This window comes from Hemicordylus capensis, chromosome 16 (assembly GCF_027244095.1).
Source record: "Hemicordylus capensis ecotype Gifberg chromosome 16, rHemCap1.1.pri, whole genome shotgun sequence".
In the NCBI taxonomy this organism is placed as follows: Eukaryota; Metazoa; Chordata; class Lepidosauria; order Squamata; family Cordylidae; genus Hemicordylus; species Hemicordylus capensis.
The window spans coordinates 1,657,920-1,676,992 of NC_069672.1; the positions used below are offsets into that span (position 1 = coordinate 1,657,920).

Here is a 19,073-nt window from a genome sequence, read left to right on the forward strand (position 1 = left end):
CATCGCCCTATATCGCTGCTTCCCGATACGGGCGTTTCCCATAGTCTAGGAAACAGACCAGCAGGGATTCGAACCGGCAAGCTCTGGCTCGCTAGGCAAGTCATTTCCCTGCTGCGCCATTAGGTGGATGATTGGCCCATACAATCATCTTTGTCCTATTATATGGGGATGGGACCGTAGCTCAGTGGTACAGCCCTGCTTTGCAAGCAGAGGGCCCCAGGTTCACGCCGCAGCAGCATCACCACCAGGGAGGGCTGGGAAAGACTCTTGCCTGCAGCCAGGGAGAGCTGCTGCTGTTGCAGGTCACGGGAGGCAAGTCGGAGCTCGATGGACATGGACCAAAGGCCTCTGCAGAGACAGCAGCTCCCTCCCAAGGGGTGGGGGCCACAGCGCAGGGGCAGAGCATCTGCTTTGCACAATGCAGAAGGCCCCAGATGGAGTTCCTGGCGGCATCTGAGAGAGATTCCTGCCCGAAACCTGGGAGAGCTGCTGGCGCCAGTCCGTTGGGGGCCAACGGGCTGGCCGCTTGCGATGCTCCTAAGCAAAGCCTGGAGACGGAGAACACGGCAGAGACCTGATGAAGTTCACTGGAAGGAACTTGTGGGGAGAAGAGCTGGCCTTGGAGTGGCGAGCATGAATTGTCTCCTTTGCAAAGTGGGGTCCACCCGGATTGCATCTGAATGGCAGACTTGAAGTTTCACGGCATGTGTGAGCACTGTAAGATATTCCCCCTTTAGGGGATGGAGCCCCTCTGGGAAGAGCATCTGAGGTTCCCGGTTCCCTCCCTGGCAGCATCTCCAAGATCGGGCTCAGAGAGACTCCTGCCTGCAACCTTGGAGAAGCCGCTGCCAGTCTGTGAAGACAATACTGAGCTAGATGGACCAAGGGTCTGACTCAGTAGAAGGCAGCATCCCATGAAGCCACAGGGACAACCCAAGGCTTCTGAGCACCTGAAGCGGGGTGTCAAACACAATGGCCCCCACCAGTAGCATCCTTGCCCATGCCCCCCCCACACACACCTGGCACTGGATTTGAAAAGGAGGAGGACGACAGAGGGGGAGAGGAAATGCCAAGGAAGGGAGCAAGCAAGAACATCTCCCTGTCAACCTCCTCCATTCTGCTGTGTCTCCCTCCTCCTTTTAAAGACCAAAACACGGAGGAGGAGGAGGAGGAGGAGGAGGAGGAAAGGATGTTCAGTGGAGGGAGGCGGCAGCAGCAGCAACTTCTTGCCCCCCTCTGCCCCCCCCAGCTACCTCCATTCACTTTATTATGTAGCTGCAAAAAATTCCTGCAGAGAGATTCTTAGCTGCATCAGTTCCGCGTGAGGAATGGGCTCCCCTTGTGGCCACCCTCAGTACTGATGGCCCAAGACAGCCTCTCCATTTATGTCTTTCCTGACAGTAGTCAATGCCGGATATCAACTGGAAGGGGCACTCTGCTAAGAAACACTGGAGTGAAACTGACCAGCTTAATCAAGGACTCGGTCACATCAAAAAGCAACATGAGATCCAGCCAGGCACAAACCACAGAGGTGAAAACAAAGCACAGATGCCGTATCATGCACAATGAATGATCCAGTCACCCCTGATTGAGGCGCATGGCACAATCACTTGCTCCTTTGCATCTACTTCCAAGGAAGGGGTGCACACAAAACCACGGAACTTGCAGAACCACATCACAGGGACCCCTCTGAAGAGGGGGGATTCTCCAGTTTAACAAGCCAATGTTTGCATATTAATTCCAGGTGTGTGTGTGTGGGTGTGAGCTGAAGCTATTAGAAATCCAAAAGACCCCAAATCAGATCTTTAAGACCACGTGTTATTTCATCTTACAATGCCATGGCATTGCATTTCCAGTTGAGCCCCCAGGTGTGGATTCTGCTGAGAAATGCACTGATTTTCTTTCTGCCCCATCTTTTCTCCATGATGGAACTCAAGAAGGGGTCAGCGGTGAATTCCCAGGGGATTCCTAGCCATACACTGTGCAGATCAGACCTGCTCAGCTTCTGTATGGTGGCTGCACCCGGCACCTTCAGTAGAGGTGTATTAATGCACGGAGCTGTGAGCATACAGAGCTGCTTTGTCCCGAGTCAGACCCTGGGTCCATCTCGCTCAGGATTGTCTACACAGACTGAGTGTGGCCTTCCGGGGTTTCAAGCAGGAGTCTCTCTCAGCCCTGTCTTGGAGATGCTGCCAGGGAGGGAACCTGGAACCTTCTGCTCTTCCCAGAGCGGCTCCATCCCCCAAGGGGAATCTCTTCCAGTGCTCACACTTCTAGTCTCCCATTCACATGCAACCAGGGTGAACCCTGCTTAGCTAAGGGGACAAGGCATGCTTGCAACCACAAGACCAGCTCTCCTCCCATGGTCCATCTAGCTCAGTATCTTCTTCTTCTACACTGACTGGCAGCAGTTTCTCCAAGATCGCAGGCAGGAGTCTCCCTAGAGATGCTGCCAGGGATTGAACCGGGGACCTTCTGCATGCTAGATTGTTTACTACTGAGCTGCTACAGCCCAACCCTCTGCCCCAAAGTTCAACTCAATTCAATTCATTTTCAGCTCTTATGGAAAGAAAGAAGCTTAATGCCCTTGCATAGGCGCATGGCAAGACGATATTTTGCTCCTCGTCCAAGCTGATCCCCATCTCGGTGATGGAGCCACGGCTCAGGGGCAGAGCGTCTGCTTGGCCTGCAGAAGGGTCCCAGGTTCGCTCCCTGGCAGCATTTCCAAGTAGGACTGGGAGAGATTCCTGCCTGAAATCTTGGAGAAGCTGCTGCCGGTCAGTGTTGACAATCCTGAGACCCACGGAGCAAGGCCATGACTCACTGTAAAAGGGTCGCTTCCTAGGTTTCTATGATGATTCACCCCTCACCACCAAAACAAAATCAGTTGTTTGGAAGAAAAAGAAATTCCTTTCGACAATGTAATTAGTCATGTTTCTTAACCACAGTGAATGCCATTTAAAAAAAAATTTAAAAATCAGTTTAATGAGATTTCTTTTGGCAGAAGAAGAGACTCCTCGACAGCCAACACACACACACACACACACAGAGCGACAGGCCCCTCCCCATCCGCTGGCCCCATTGTCCTGTGGCACCCGGAGAGGAGATCGGGTTGCAAGGGCCTGTAACGGAGACCAGCCTCGGCTGCGTTTGCGGGAGGTGCTGCGAACAGAGAGTTCTTACCCTGCAGTGAATAATTCATGCCGTGTCTTAACTAAGGAGGGCAGGAGATCCTGGCCAAAGCCAGCACAAAGGAGGACATTAAAACAAGAAAGCAGGACTGGGGCTAATCCGTGGTTAATCAGAAGCCTATTTAAAGCGACTAGGAGCCCTTGAAGATCTGCCTGGGGGTTTCCCAAGTGAGTGACAGGGCTGCTGCACACAGGCTGACCTTGAACAAAACCCACCTTCTGAAGCTGGTTGACCCTGCACACATTAAGCAGGTTGCCATATTTGCATATTAGTTAATGAAGGGTGAGCTGCTGTTCCACTTTGCCTTCCAATTTAACATGCCCCAAACACCCCCTGCCAGCGGAGCAAAGAGGCACCTATTTTTAAAGTGGTGATTCTCTTGATTGAGCAGGGTGGGGGAGCAACCGGCCCTCTCCATCCCCAGCACAGCATCCCTCCAGTGACTGTTGCTGGGGTCTATCTTATGTTTCCTTTTTAGATTGTGAGCCCTCTGGGGTCAAGGAGCCCTCTTTATTTATTTATATCTATGTAAACCGCTTAGGGAACTTTGGTTGAAAAGCAGTATATAAATATTCATCGTATTCATAACCAGACTGATGGCTTTAAAAAAAAAAAAATGGAGGAAAGAGGTCAGTTTATCTTGGCAGCTATTGGTGTTTTTAATACTAAGGTCTCTGCCCCAGTATCCTACAGTTCTGCTGCCTGCATTATGGTGCTACCACAGACCTGAACTGTCCACAGGCCCAATTTACAGCTCATGGCATCCTGGGGAAGCTCTCCCCCTGCCCTCCACTCTGCCAAATGATATTATTATTCATACAAATATTTATAGACTGTTTTTCAACAAAAATGTTCTCAAATTGCTTTGCACAGAAAAAAAATAAACAAGAGGGCAATTGACCTGATCAGAATTAGGGCTAGACCAGAATTAATTCACATGATTAGTTCACATGCTCAGAATAAGAGCACCCTACCCTAATTTGCTCCCGCTTGACAATCAAAACCAAGGCCTTTGGCACTGTCCGTGATCATGTGCTAAGCAGCAGCTGAGTAGGAGGGGAAGCTGCCGTATACTGAGTCAGACCCTTGGTCCATCTAGCTCAGGATTGTCTACCCAGACTGGCAGCGGCTTCTCCAAGGTTGCAGGCAGGAATCTCTCTCAGCCCTCTCTCAGATGCCAGGAAGGGAACTTGGAATCTTCTGCATGCAAGCATGCAGGTGCTCTTCCCAGAGCAGCCCCATATGTCTCCCATCCAAATGCAAACCAGGGCAGACCCTGCTTAGCAAAGGGAACAAGTCATGCCTGCTACCACAAGACCAGCTCTCCTCCCTGAACGAGACAGAAGGAAAAGTCCACTGACCCAGTGGCTGCTCAGCCGGTGAGGATGGAGGGCATCTCCGGCCTGGGTTTTAGCTGACAGACGATCCGTAAATGGGAGCGTGCGCTGCTCCCCAACGAGGGTAGGAAGCTCTTCCTGCCCTAGTTCTGATCTTGTGAACTGCCCTAAGATGGTTCCCTGTCTCCAAAGAACTCGCTATCTAAAAAGCATCAGGCAGACACCAGCAACCATCACTGGAAGGATGCTGTGCTGGGGTTGGACAGGGCCGGTTGCTCTCCTCTTGCTGAATATACGAGAATTAAGAAGGTGCCACTTTGCTCAGTTAGCAGGGAGCCATGAGTAGCAGCAGGGAGTTACTAAAGCTCATGGGTGAAACTGATCTCCCACACTGTGCTCTCTACGGGGCTTTCTCTCTCCCCCGCCACCTTCTTGGGTGAGGTTTGATCCCACAGTGGACTCTGTCAGGCAGAAAATCTGGGACTTAACTTGCTTCCCAGGATCGAGCTCTCTGCTTGGGCAGTGACAACTTCTTTGGGCATTTCATACAATCCTTGCTTTCAGCCTGCTGAAGAATCGCACACAGCAAAACATCCTTGAACTTCTACCCTTGATGAGAAGAGAGCTGGTCTTGTGGTCGCAAGCATGACTTGTCCCCTTAGTTAAGCAGGGTCCACCCTGGTTGCATATGAATGGGAGACTAGAAGTGTGAGCACTGGAAGATTTTTCCCCTCTTAGGGGATGGAGTCGCTCTGCGAAGAGCATCTAGGCTCCAAGTTGACAGCATCTCCAAGAGAGGGCTGAGAGAGACTCCTGCCTGCAACCTGGGAGAAGCCGCTGCCAGTCTGTGCAGACGATACTGAGCTAGATCCACCAAAGGTCTGACTCAGTATATGGTAGCTTCCGATGTAACTTCCAGGGGGGTAGCTAGCGGAGAGGGGGCCTGTTTTCATCCCTCTCTGTGGCAGACCCCCAGAGTGAGGGAGATAATGAACAAAATAGGGAGGGGTGGAGCTGGGGGCCCGTGTTCTTTGAACCCTTTTGCTCAAATATAGCTACGCCCCTGGTAACTGCATTTGCCATTTTGTCGCCCACTCCCCCAGTTTGGAGAGATCCTTTTGGAGCTGCTCACAATCTGTTTCGGATTCCACTACCTGGAAGAGTTTGGTATCATCTGCAAATCTGGCCACCTCACTGCTTAGCCCTGCTTCTAGATCATTTATGAATAAATTTAAAAGTCAGTAAAGTCCCAGTACAGATCCCTGGGGGACCCCACTTCTTACTTCCATCCACTCTCTCCATGGATCCCTCTCCTCTGTTTCCTGTCCTTCAACCAGTTACCAATCCACACATGTACTTATCTCATGTCATCACAGGGCCAGATTTACAGTTTGGGCCCTGGAGATCTGAAAAACCACCTGCTCCCAGAGGTTTCTACCTGCTTGACAAGGGGGGTCTGCTCCATATGCAGAGGGTGAGAGAGATTCAGCTGCCAGACACACAGGACAGGGCCTTCTCAGTCATGTCCTGCAGGCTTTGGGATGCTCTTGCGACTGGCATTCACTCCTCAGTCTCCCTGACGGTTTTTAGGGCAAGCGTAAAGATGTGGCTCTTGACCCAGGCTTTTAAATGAAAGTATTATTTTTGCTGCTGCTGCTGCTTTGTGTTTTAAATTTTTTAATAGAGATGAGATTTTTATGTTTATATGAGCTGTACTTTTGTATTTCAACTATGCATTATTTTAATCCTACTGTAAACTGCTTTGAGATTATTTTAACGAAAAACGGTATATAGACCAAATCATTAAGCCAAACTGGATTGGCTAGGCAGTATTCTCTTGTCAACCCATTCACTGCAAGATCTCCCATCATGTGAAGAATCCAAGAAGGGTGAGAAAAGATGGAAATATTGGCAAACGCCCCCACCTAATAATGGTGTGATCGATACACCACTAATAACCAGGCCAGACCATGCAAACTGCGGCAGCACATGACTGTTTCTGTGACATGACATGTAAGCACAACACACAGCACTTTTCACAGAGGTCCTCATTTGGCTAGCAAGCCAGCGTCTCCGGCCACCTGCTGCGTTTCAGCCCTCCCGCTGCCCTGTGGAGCCAGGCGTCCCGAGGCCACCTGCCTCCTGTATGGTAATCCACTTAGCGGACTTGTATTTACCTGTATGGACTAATCTGGAGAGGGGGAAGAGGGGAACCTCATGCAGCATTGCTGCCTGCAGGTGTCCACATGCAACAGCAGCCTTCAAGTAAGCCATTCACAGCATTTTTGGGTAGCCCAAGAACAGCCCGTGACACTCTGTGGATGCGGAAGTTGGACTTTGAAGAAGACAGAAAAAGCATTGACACTCTTGAACTTTGGTGCTGGAGAAGACCTTTGAGGATATCATGGACAGCCAGAAAAACAAACCAATGGATCCTAGAACAGATCAATCCAGAATTTTCACTCGAGGCACAAATGACCAGGCTCAAACCATCATACTTAGGAAATAGGATCCTAGGAAGCTGCCATATACTGAGTCAGACCCTTGGTTTATCTAGCTCAGTATTGTCTTCACAGACTGGCAGTGGCTTCTCCAAGGTTGCAGACAGAAATCTCTCTCAGCCCTATCTTAAAGATGCTGCCACCAGGGAGGGAACTTGGAGCCTAAATGCTCTTCCCAGAGCGGCTCCATCCCCTAAGGGGAATCTCTTCCAGTGCTCACACTTCTAGTCTCCCAGTCATATGCAACCAGGGCAGACCCTGCTTAACTAAGTGGACAAGCCATGCTTGCTACCACAAGACCAGCTCTTGAACACATTATGCAAAGACCCAGCTCCCTTGAGAAGTCCATAATGCTGAGGATAGTCGAAGGAAATTGAAGAAGAGGATGACCAGCAGCAAGGTGGATTGACTCGATTATGATAGCCATGAATGTACCACTGAGAGACCTTCAAGGCCAAGTGGAAGACAGATCATCCTGGAGAGAATCTATCTAGGTGGTCCCTAAGAGTAGACACTGACTGGACAGCACTTAATCAATCGAGAACATCTCCACTGGTTGAAGACCTACTTCATTCTTGCACCGAAAAAAGCTCTACTTGTGTGCGCACGCATGTATAAGAACATCGCTCAAAGGATTCTACTCTGCATATGAATACAGGAAGATGCCTTGTACTGAGTCAAACCCTTGGTCCATCTAGCTCAGTATTGTCCACACTGACTGGCAGCGACTTCTTCAAGGTTTCAGGCGGGAGTCTCTCCCAGCCCTACCTGGAGATGCTGCCAGGGGCAGAAGCAGAGATGTTTTGCCTGCAAGGCAGATGTTCTACTACGAAGCTATGGCCCCTCCTCCCCTCATTTCTGTTTCTTGGAAGCAGGGCCCACCCCGGTTGCATTTGAATGGGAGACTAGAAGTGTGAGCACATGGGTAAGATATTCCCCTCAGGGGATGGAGCCGCTCTGGGAAGAGCAGAAGGTTCCAAGTTCCCTCCCTGGCAGCATCTCCAAGATAGGGCAGAGAGAGATTCCTGCCTGCAACCTCTGAGAAGCTGCTGCCAGTTTGTGAAGACAAGACTGAGCTAGATGGACCAAGGGTCTGACTCAGTGTATGGCAGCTTCCTATGTTCTGCCCTCCAAAGTTTTATGGGGGAGAACATAAGAACAGCCCTGCTGGATCAGGCCCAAGAAGGTCCATCTTGTCCAGCATCCTGTTTCACACAGTGGCCCACCAGATGCTGCTGGAAGCCACAGGCAGGAGTTGAGGGCATGCCCTCTTTGCTGCTGTTACTCCCCTGCAACTTGCTGATTTTCCAATGCCTTTAAGGGCTTGCCCATGTAACAACGTGGAGACGGCATCTTTTGAACACACAACTTCTTTTCTTTTTAGAGGCTGCAACAGCCAAGATGAAGAGCCGGCTAAAAGCCATGGCCAAGAGCCCTTTGGCCCTCAGGCAAGCAGAAGCCAGAAATCCTTGCAAAAAGATGGCGGAGCGCAAAAGAAAGAAAGCAGGGTCTGGACAACTGACTCCACTCTCCTCCCTGCCCCATGGAAGCAACACTCAAGAAGCGACTCATGCAGAGACACATCTAGTAGTCTCCATTAAAGGCTGCGTTGGGTGCAACGGAATGATCTGATCACACCTGACAGAGAGAACCAGGAGCATTACCAGCAGAGGCCCACATGGAAGCACAAAAGAGTAATACCATGAATCCTGCACACTGAGCCAGGCATCTACAAATCCCCTTGCCAGCTCTCTAGTGGCAAGTGCCCCCAGCCCTCTGGCAAACAGACACCCAGCACCACACAACCCCCTCCCCAGAGATCTGATTTCCTCTGCCATTTCTGAGAACGTAAGAAAGAAACAGCAGGAATCGTTTCTGTGCAGCACAAAGGGGGCTCCTGCTGTCTCTCACCCTCTCCATATCCCAGTGGGAATGACAGAAGACCCACTGCTCTCCTAAGCAGCAGCAGAGCTTCTGGGAGAAGGGAGGGGACTGGCGGAGACCACAGATAACGGCTGGCTAGTGGCCCTCCCTCCTGTATTCCACCCCAGAAAACCACAGGGCTCTGTGGGCGCCAGGAGTCGAAATTGACTTGACGGCACACTGTACCTTTAATGAGCCAAGCCTACGTACGTGGATCCCTGCACACAGCGGCACCAGTAAAGCTAGATCTGGGTGTCCCTTTCGCACACGCACGCCTCTACTGAATGCAGAACGAAGAGCACGCACACGAGTGGACAGGATTCCGCTTCTGGAGCACCTCAGCTTTCGTTTCAAAACAGAACACCAGCTTCTGCTCGTCGAGGCACTTTCCAGACATTCCCAGTGCCTCCTTTCGGATCTTGTTGCTGCGCTGTAGCCCTATAACGTCGCAGAAAAACAGCTCACCACGCATTTCCACGGTGGTTTGAATCCGGCACACAAAAACACTGCAGTTTATAGCACTTTTTGCCTTGCTCTCTGGAAGCCACCCTGGTTGTGGGAACAGCGGCTGGAATCCCAGAAGCCAACCAAGGGGCTGAACCCGAATCGTGAGGAGGTGGCTTCTCAAGGCCCCCCTACCTTGCCCCTCCCCGCCACTAGCGTATATTGGAAATACGCCAAGTATGAAACACTTGGGCAAATCTGTCCCATTGGCATCTTGTCTGATTCTTCAGCTAGTTACAATGAGCATGAGGTGGGCAAACCTGGCCAATCTTGTTGGGATGGGAGTTGTGACCCCTGCTAACTGGGCCAAGAGGCACCTTTTTAACCTGGTGATTCTCTTGATTGAGCAGGGGGAGAGCAACTGGCCCTCTCCGCCGCCAGCACAGCATCCCTCCAGAGACTGTTGCTGGTTTGTATCTTATGTTTCTTTTTAGACTGTGAGCCCTTTGGGGACAGGGAGCCATCTTATTTGTTTATTTCTCTGTGTAAAACGCCCTGAGCCATTTTGGAAGGGCGGTATAGAAATATTATTATTAGTAGTATTATTAATAGTTCAACAACTGCTGGAGGGCCAAGTTTGCCCCCCGCCATGCAGTTTACATGGTTGCCAATTTGCAGAAAGGTAGACAGGGCTCAGTTTCCCTTGGCTGCAGAAGTCTGATCTCCTTTTCCCTCTTTACACCCAGCGGAGAGATTCTCTCTGGCATCCCACGACTCCTTCAACGCTCCTCGCAGCTCCTGGTCCACTGCATTGCCATTTAGCTGCCCGCTAACCAAGCAAAGAAGCACTCTTTAAAGCAGCGACCCCCTGCTAACCCAGCAAAGAGGCACCTTTTCAAATTGGTGATGCTCTTTCTGGAGCACAGGGAGAGCAACTGGCCCTCTCCATCCCCAGCACAACATCCCTCCAGTGGCTGTTGCTGGGGTCTCCCTTCTGTTTCTTTTTTAGACTGTGAGCCCTTTGGGGGAAAGGGAGCCCTTTTATTTATTACTATGTAGACCGCTTTGGGGACTTTGGTCAAAAAGCGGTATATAAATATTTGTCTTCTTCATCTTCATCGTCTCTTCTGTTTAGCAGGGGGAGAGCAACGGTCTCTATCCAGCCTCAGCATAGCATCCCTCCAGAGACTGTTGCTGGCCTCTCCCTTGCCTTTCTCTTAAGGTTGTGAGCCCTTTGGAAGATGTGGCTCTTGGGAGCCATCTCAAAGGGAGCCATCTTTGAGAACTTTTGTTCTTGCTGAAAAGCAGAATATTTATAATAATAATTCATCCCAAGATGCGGTTCAGCTCTTAGTAAGCAGCTAGCAGTAACTACATCTTCCGCACAGGATCTACTTCTTGTTTATGTTTATTGTAGATTTATTTATTGTAGGTTTACTACTGGTCGTCCTAGCATTTACTATGGCCTGATGGATTTGCACATCATTTTACTTCTGTACTGAGCATTTCTCATCCGTTTCTATTGTTTTGCTACAGTCTAATGGCTGTAAAATAAAACCTGGTGAACAGTAGGATACAACTGAGCCTGCATGCTTTCCTTTTTATCTGCACAAAAGAAGAGGACTAGCGCCTTTAAAAAAAGATTTAAAACAAAAGCTGAACAATCAGGAAGAAAGCCTGGAATATCCCTGACCCTTCGCCCAACATTGTTTTGCAGTCCTTGTGGACAGTCTCCCTATCAAGGAGTTCAAGTGTGAGCAGGTTCTGAATTACCACTTTGGCTTCCTTCTTCCCATCCAGGTTATTTATAGGTTAATGGCACCTGCTCATCATGGAAAATGAGATTAAGAGGCCCGTAATCTGCAAAGCACAGAGCCCCAGTATTCAGCCGGATGGCTTCCAGGACTGGTGGCAATTGCACTCCCACCCCACAACGGAAACTCACTGAATGCAGCACCCCCCGAAAATACAGCAGGAACCCCGGCACCCTGGAAGCCAGCCCCAGCGGCAATGCTGCCTCACTGAGGGAAGCAACGCAGGGGAAGGATTTGCCCCCCCCCCCGGTCATTTTGCACCCAGCACGTCCCACGGATAAGCTCCGGGCAGCTATGGACAGCGACTGCACTAAGACCCACCCAGCAGCATCCCAGAAGCTGGTACAGCGGGCAGAGCTTTGACACGACCAGGGAGGCCATCAAAAGGAATAAAGGAATTTTTTTGCTACCTGCTTTATACAGGCAGGAGAGATTTTGCACACCCATATGTACAGGGGCGGCTCAAGCTGTCTGCTGCCCGTGGGCGGCCAAGGATTTGCTGCTCCTCTCTGTCGGCGGGAGCTTCTTCCAGTTCCCCTCCTGCCTCCCAAATGACTGTTTGGGGCCTCTCTGCAGGTGTGCAGAGAAGTCATCTGGGAGGCAGGAGGAGAGCCGGAAGGAGCTCTCTCTCTCTCGCTACCCTCATCCAGCCACCACACAGCAGTGTTCTTCTAGAAGTAAAAGCGGGGACTTCCCTTCTTACCCCCCATCAACATATGTTGCAATCTATAGCAGGAGTGAAGCCACCTTGGCTCTCCAGCGGCTGTTGAACTACAACTCCCATCATACCCAGCCACAATTTATTGTGGGGATGATGGGAGTTGTAGTTCAACAGCAGCAGGAGAGCCAAGGTGGCCTACCCCAGGAACATGAACAAAAATGGATACCTGCCCCAAAGAACTTACAGACTAAATTCAAGATGGCTAGACCTGCACTCAGATTTACAGGCCAACAGATGTTTCCACCCTGCACTTCCATCAACAGCCGCCCCTACGATTTTCAGTTCCACTCAGATGCTCTTCCACTGAGCTTCGGCCCCATCCCTTAAAGGGAGTATCTTACAGCATCCAAATGCAAACCAGGGCAGACCCTGCAACATCCGAGACGAGGACCTTTTGCTCGTTCTTATTGATTTCATTGAGGACACCCACAGAAAGGCAACCTTCAAGACTAAAAGAGCCACCACGATCTAAAGCAGCCTTACACAGTGGACACATTCGAATTCAAAGCATGATGCTAGGGAAGAAAAAAGCTTCAGACTGCAACGGAAGATGGCTACACCAGAGGGAAGCCAAATCTCCTAAGGACCCAGGGCAGGGGTCTACAGTTCCACCGGAGCAAGAATTGGTGACCCTCTAGAGAGTGGGATCCTGATACACAAACACACACTCCTTACTTTTAGGAAATTGTGCCCCACCATCCAGCAGAATCACCCAATAATGCTTTTCCTACAGCAGCTCATTCAGCAAGTAGGGAAGGAGTGGATGGCATTGAATCCCCCCAAAGCCACTTCTCCCTGCACGTGGAGAACCAGAATCTTGGGGAAAGGGGCTCATCACAGTAGCCTCTTGCTGGACACGCTGCTTCACTGTATGCAGGGAAGGATGGCAGGGAAGCATAAAAATACCCCCGCACCTGAAGCCGGGTCGTAGTACAGGCCAGAGAGGCTTTGATTTGACTGGATGTGTGGCGTTTTCAGAAACTGCCACTGACTGGGACACCTTTTTTAAAAGTTAGAATTGAAGGCATCACTTCCCTTTTACACACACACCCCAATCAAAATATTCACTTTTAGACTGTAAAAGAATACCAATTATCCACCTTCTCATTAGGAACATAGGAAGCTGCCCTTTACCGAGTCAGACCCTTGGTCCGTCTAGCTCAGAATTGTCTACCCAGACCGGCAGCAGCCTCTCCAAGGTTGCAGGCAGGAGTCTCTCTCAGCCCTATCTGGAGATGCTGCCAGGGAGGGAACTGGGAACCTAGATGTTCTTCCCAGAGTGGCTCCACCCCCTCAGGGGAATATCTCACAGTGCTCACACATGTAGTCTCCCATTCAAATGTAAACCAAGGCAGATCCTGCTTAGCAAAGAGGACAATTCATGCTTGCCACCACAAGACCGGCTCTCCTCCATTCTGCCTTGTGAAAAGGAAAAACTCGAGTGACCCAAGCAGGGAAGCCACAGGCAGCCTCTGAAAGGAAGCTGCTCTGTGCATCGAGAGCAGCAGTGGGCAAACGCAGCCCTTCTCCAGCTGTGGGTGGACGACAGCTCCCCTCCTCGTCCCCAGCCAGAATACCCGGCCTTCTCCAATACAGTGACCTAGCCACCCGTGACACAGAGACAGGGCAGAAATCCCTGCCCCACAGGAGGTCGCTTGGAAGGAAACCAGCCAAGAGGATCAACTTGCCGAGATACAGCGGCATCCTCGGGATAGTCAACGACCGCATTTGCTACTTGCTACGGGGCTCTAGGACCCAGTTTGGGAGATGCTGCTGCCCTACCCACTGGGGTTGCTGGCCAGCTTGTTCCCAGCCCTGCAATGGGGTCACTGGTCAATGCTCCACCACCCCACCAGCCAAGAGCTCGGCCACTCAGCCAGGGCTCCCCCTGCGGTGTCCTGAGCCGTGGCCATCGTTAGCCACCTTTGAACAGCAGCTCAGCCTCCCTTGCAGGAAGCGGCTAAACCCATTTACATAACCTCCCGCAGAGGGAACAAAGAGGGCTGTGTTATCGCCCCTCTCCAAACGCCCAGCCTGCAAATCCTCCACCACTGAGACACGGCCAGCGGCCGGCTATATTTCCATCAAGGTTTCAAGCTGGCTTTGTTCGCAGAAGAGAGCCGGCCGTTCACTTCCCGCCATGATAAGGCCGAGAGAAAAGATGGGGGCGTTCAGCAAACGGGGACAAATCTCTCCCCCCCGCTCCCCACACTCGCCTCTCCGGTCGCCTTGCTGGAAGACACCCCACGACAACACGGAGGCCGGTGCAGAACACTGTCCAGGCTGTCGCTCACCATGTTCCTGCTGCAAATACTTATGCGCCGCTTTTCAACAAGAACGCTGCAAGCGGTGTACACGGAGAGGTAAATAATTTGATCGCATGCATGCTGTCCCCAAAGGGCTCACGATCCAAAAGGAAGCACAAGAGACACACCAGGGAGGAGAGGTGGTCTTGTGGCAGCAAGCATGAATGGTCCCCGTTGCTGAGCAGGGCTCATCCTGGTTTGCATCTGGATGGGTGACTACATGTGTGAGCACTGTAGGAGATACCCCACAGGGGATGAGGCCACTCTAGGAAGAGCATCTGCAGGCCAAAGGTCCCAGGTGCCCTCCCTGGCAGCATCTCCAAGACAGGGCTGGGAGAGAGACTCCTGCCTGCAACCTTGGAGAAGCCGCTGCCAGTCTGGGTAGACAGTACTGAGTGAGATGGACCAAGGGTCTGACTCAGTAGAAGGCAGCTTCCTATGTTCCTATTGGCAACACACACTGGAAGGTTGCTATGCCGAGCTGCTCTTTGCCAGTCAGAGACAGAGCAAGGCTGGGGTGGGCCCAGGGCCAAAGGGTGAAGACGGGACCCCTCCCACTTGCTCCAGAGAGGTGGGGCGGGGGGAGAGCAAAGAGCAAGCTGTCACTCAGCTGTCGGGCCACCTCTCCCTCAGGGGCCCAGGGATAGCTGCTCTCCCTCCTTCCATTATAGCTACGCCTCTGGTCCCAGCCAAGGAGGGGAGAATCGACCCTCTCGAAAGGTGCCTCTTGGCCCAGTTTGCGGGCTTGGCCATGGAAGCAGGCCACTAAGTCAAGCCAAGTGGATCTAACGCAGCATCTTGCTTCCCTCTGGGGCCGGGAAACAGCACAGGGATCGACACGTGTCTCCAAACACAAGGAAGAGTCGTCTACTGCTACGGATATTTCTACAACACTTTTCAACCAAAGTTCCCAAAGTGGTTTACACAGACAGACAGACAGACAGACTCCCTGTCCCCAAAGGGCTCACAATCTAAAAAAGCATAAGATAGACACCAGCAACAGCCACTGGAGGGATGTTGTGCTGGGGACGGAGAGGGACAGTTGCTCTCCCCCTGCTCAATCAAGAGAAGCACCACTTTGAAAAGGTGCCTCTTTGCTCAGTTAGCAAGGGAAGTCTTGTTGCAGTTTTAACACGTTCATTGACACATCCGCTTCCATGAACCAGGGCAGGGGTCCCTAGCCTTGGATCCCCAGGTGATGCCTAGGCCACTGGGGCTAGGGATCATGGGATCTGTAGTCCAACAACATCCGTAGACCCAAGGCTGAGGACCTCTGAAGAACTAGAGCTCCCTTCATCGGGCACATGAAGTGGTACACAGGAACATAGGAAGTCAGACCATTGGCCCAACAAGCTCAGTATTGTCTTCCCAGACTGGCAGCCACTTCTCCAACGTTGCAGGCAGGAGTCTCTCTCAGCCCTATCCAGAGATTCTGCCAGGGAGGGAACTGGGAACTTTCTGCATGCAGATGCTCTTCCCAGAGCAACCCCATCTCCTAAGGGGAATATCTTACAATGCGGCCCACACATGCAGTTTTCCATACAAATGCAAACCAGGGTGGTCCCTGCTTAGCAAAGGGGACAATTCATGCTTGCTACCAAAAGGACCAACTCTCCTCTCTAAACTGACAATTTTTTAAACACACACACAGTTTAGGCAGTGGCTCTAAAAGGCCATGAAATGCAAGCCGGCTTGTGAGATGTTATGCAAAGCACACAATCAAAAAGCGTGTCTCCCATTCCCAGCTGCAGCCACTTATGAGGACACCTTTTGTGTGTTTGATGCTGGTTTAACACTCACAGAGGAACAGGGGGGGGGGGGACCCTACAGGGTCCAGCCAAAGTGGGTTCATCCCCAACATCTCCAGGTAGGATTGAAAGAGACCCTTGTCTGCAACTCCAGAGAGCAGCCAATGACGTGGAGGGGCGGGGGGTGGGGGGGAGATCATGACACAAGTTGCCCTTTTTGTGGAAGGGACTACCCAGATGCATATACCCATTTTCAATCTGGAACAACATCTAGTTGGACCCCTCAGATCTAAACTAGATATTACGTAGAAACATAGGAAGCTGCCATAGACTGAGTCAGACTATTGGTCTATCTAGCTCAGTATTGTCTTCACAGACTGGCAGCGGCTTCTCCAAGGTTGTAGGCAGGAATCTCTCTCTCAGACCTATCCTGGAGATGCTGTCAGGGAGGGAACTTGGGGCCTTCTGCTCTTCCCAGAGCGGCTCCATCCCCACTAAGGGGAATATCTTGCAGTGCTCACACTTCTGGTCTCCCTTTCAAATGCAACCAGGGCAGACCCTGCTTAGCTAAGGGGACAAGTCCTGCTTGCTATCACCAGAGCAGCTCTCCTCCCTACATGGACGACACATGAGCAGCTTCCCTTTTAAAATTAAAAGAACTCTGAAGAACAGCACTGGAGGCTGTGATTAGGAGCAGGAGAATGGCACGGGGAGGGCTGGCTTAATCCTTTCTCCTTCCACCACCTTTCCGCTCAAAATCCCTCCCACACCAGCTCTTTTCCCTGCAAGAGAAATCTAGAGAAAGAAACTTTGGGAGTGGGGGCAGGGAGACATTTGTGCAAAAACAGCAGAAAGGTTTATACAGCACCCCCCACGGCAGCTTAAACACTGCCGCCCCCCATAGATTACCCAAGCACCCCCAAGTGTAGTCCATTTTTGACTGCAGATGCCTGCCAGAGCAAGACCTTTTTTTCCTGGGAGCTCTCCAAGGTGCTACTGAGACTAACCTGAACCCAGCACCAGCCATTCTCCATGGTCAGTCCCCTCCTGACCTGGTTCACCACCTCGCTGGAGCCCAACAGCTTTTAAAAGATAGCCAGATGTCTGCTATTTATTCATCTTGTAACCACAGAAGGAGGTGCTCTTTAGATTTCCTTTCCTAAATGACAATATGTTTGGGGTGGCCCTTAAGTGCCAGGAGCTGCTGAGATCGATTAGCATTTGGACATAAGAACAGCCCTGCTGGATCAGGCCCAAGGAAGCCCACCTAGTCCAGCATCCTGTTTCACACAGTGGCCCACCAGATGCCTCTGAGAAGCCCACAGGCGAGAGCTGAGGGCATGCCCTCTCTCCTGCTGCTGTTGCTCCCCTGCAACTGGTATTGAGAGGCATCGTGCCTGTGAGGCTGGAGATGGCCCACAGCCACCAGACTAGTAGCCTTTGATAGACCTGCCCGCCATGAATCTGTCTAAGCCCCTTTTAAAGCCATCCAAGCTGGTGGCCATCACCACATCCCATGGCCGGGAATTCCATAGATCAATGATGCGCTGTGTGAAAAAGTACTTCGTAACCCAAGAGATGGCGACCTCTGTATGGAGAGGTCATGGAGATCCCCAAACCTGAAGATGCATCTTCTGGTGGCCTCCACATGGAGACGGCAAGGTGCATATCACCACTTCATGCTCCGTGCTTTTCAGCCATGTTTCAAACATACACTCAGCCTCCAAATACAAAGTATTGACTAGAAAAGGTTTAGGACTCCCCATGCAAGCGAACGCAGGTCAAAGAGGGTCGTTTGCGCTGCACCATTTCAAACTTAAGTGGGGGGGCAGCATATTTTTCAATAGTTAAATTCCTTTCTCAGCAAGCTTTTAACCTTGTAATGGCTTTTTAATTAGCTGCCTTGGGCATTTTATTTTGGAAAAGTGATATGCAAGTATTTATAATATAATGAACTTCCCTGAAAGATGAGAAAGCTAGCATAGCTGGCTAGAGGCTGGGTTACAGTCTTTCTGATCACTGATGTGCTAAATTTCTACTTGCAATGGGTTTTTTGCTTGCGGAAAAAAAACACTATCTGTGATGTGTTTTGTTCATGTGGGGGATCATTCAAACAGATAGCCCACCCTGATTTGCAGACTGAAGCTGTGCAAGCCACCCCACCCCACCCAATCGGACCTCTACCAACTCTTCTATTTTTATTTTATTTAAAATATTTATACCCTGTCCCTTCAGTGCATGACTGCTTGGGGCAGCTTACAACACTAATAAAATAAATATACCATATAGGATGAAAATTAATAATGTTTAAGAGTTAAAAGACCAGGCTAAAACCTCAATTGAAACAAGTCTTAAAACTGAAAATGTAATTTGTTATATTTGTACGCCGCCCCAAAGAGCCATCTCTGGGAGGTTCACAGCAAATTAAAAGTAATCAGTTCAAATTTAAACAATTAAAAAAACCTACCAAACAAAAGCAAAACCTCTCTAAAAATGTGTGCCTTCAGCTGTTTCTTAAAAATAATGAGGGACAGCACATGGCGAAGGATTTCTGGGAGGGTGTTCCAAAGCTGAGGGGCCACAGCCAAAAAGGCCCTGTCTCTAGCCCCACTGGCCTGATCTCCGTTAGCGGTGGGGCCATGACCTCATTCTGCTGTGTGCATACTCGTGCTTAGAGTACCACACGGACACACAAGAGACACTCACCCCTTCACACCCACACCCTGTGAACGGAATCAGCCAAGCAAGCACAGGAGGCCCAGTTACTACTGGGTGGCCATTTAGGCTCTCCTAGGCGCTTTCCAGATTAAACCCTACAATAGTGCCACTACGGATTTGCTAACTGTGCTTCCGTACTTCCTGTTTTGTGACACCGCAGCAGACCCTGTGCTGACAACAAGGTGCCGTTTGCATTTCCAACACCTTCCTTCGGATTTCATCTTTCCGTTATAGTGCTACGATGTTGCAAGTCTGTTGCAGAAAAACAGCTGTATTTCCCCGTTGCAGGAGTTTGAGATTCCGGGGATCGTTTTTCAATACGACCCTGCCAAGCCAAAGCATTTGACCCCTGTTGTAGCGTATAATCTA

At 50.8% G+C, this 19,073-nt stretch overlaps 1 protein-coding gene across 1 annotated transcript in view; it reads right to left on the reverse strand.

Annotated features, from left to right (window-relative positions):
- The window catches only part of ESPN (espin), a 116,812-nt gene that overhangs the window by 89,749 nt on the left and 7,990 nt on the right, over positions 1-19,073 (reverse strand). The gene's annotated exons all lie outside the window — the stretch shown is intronic.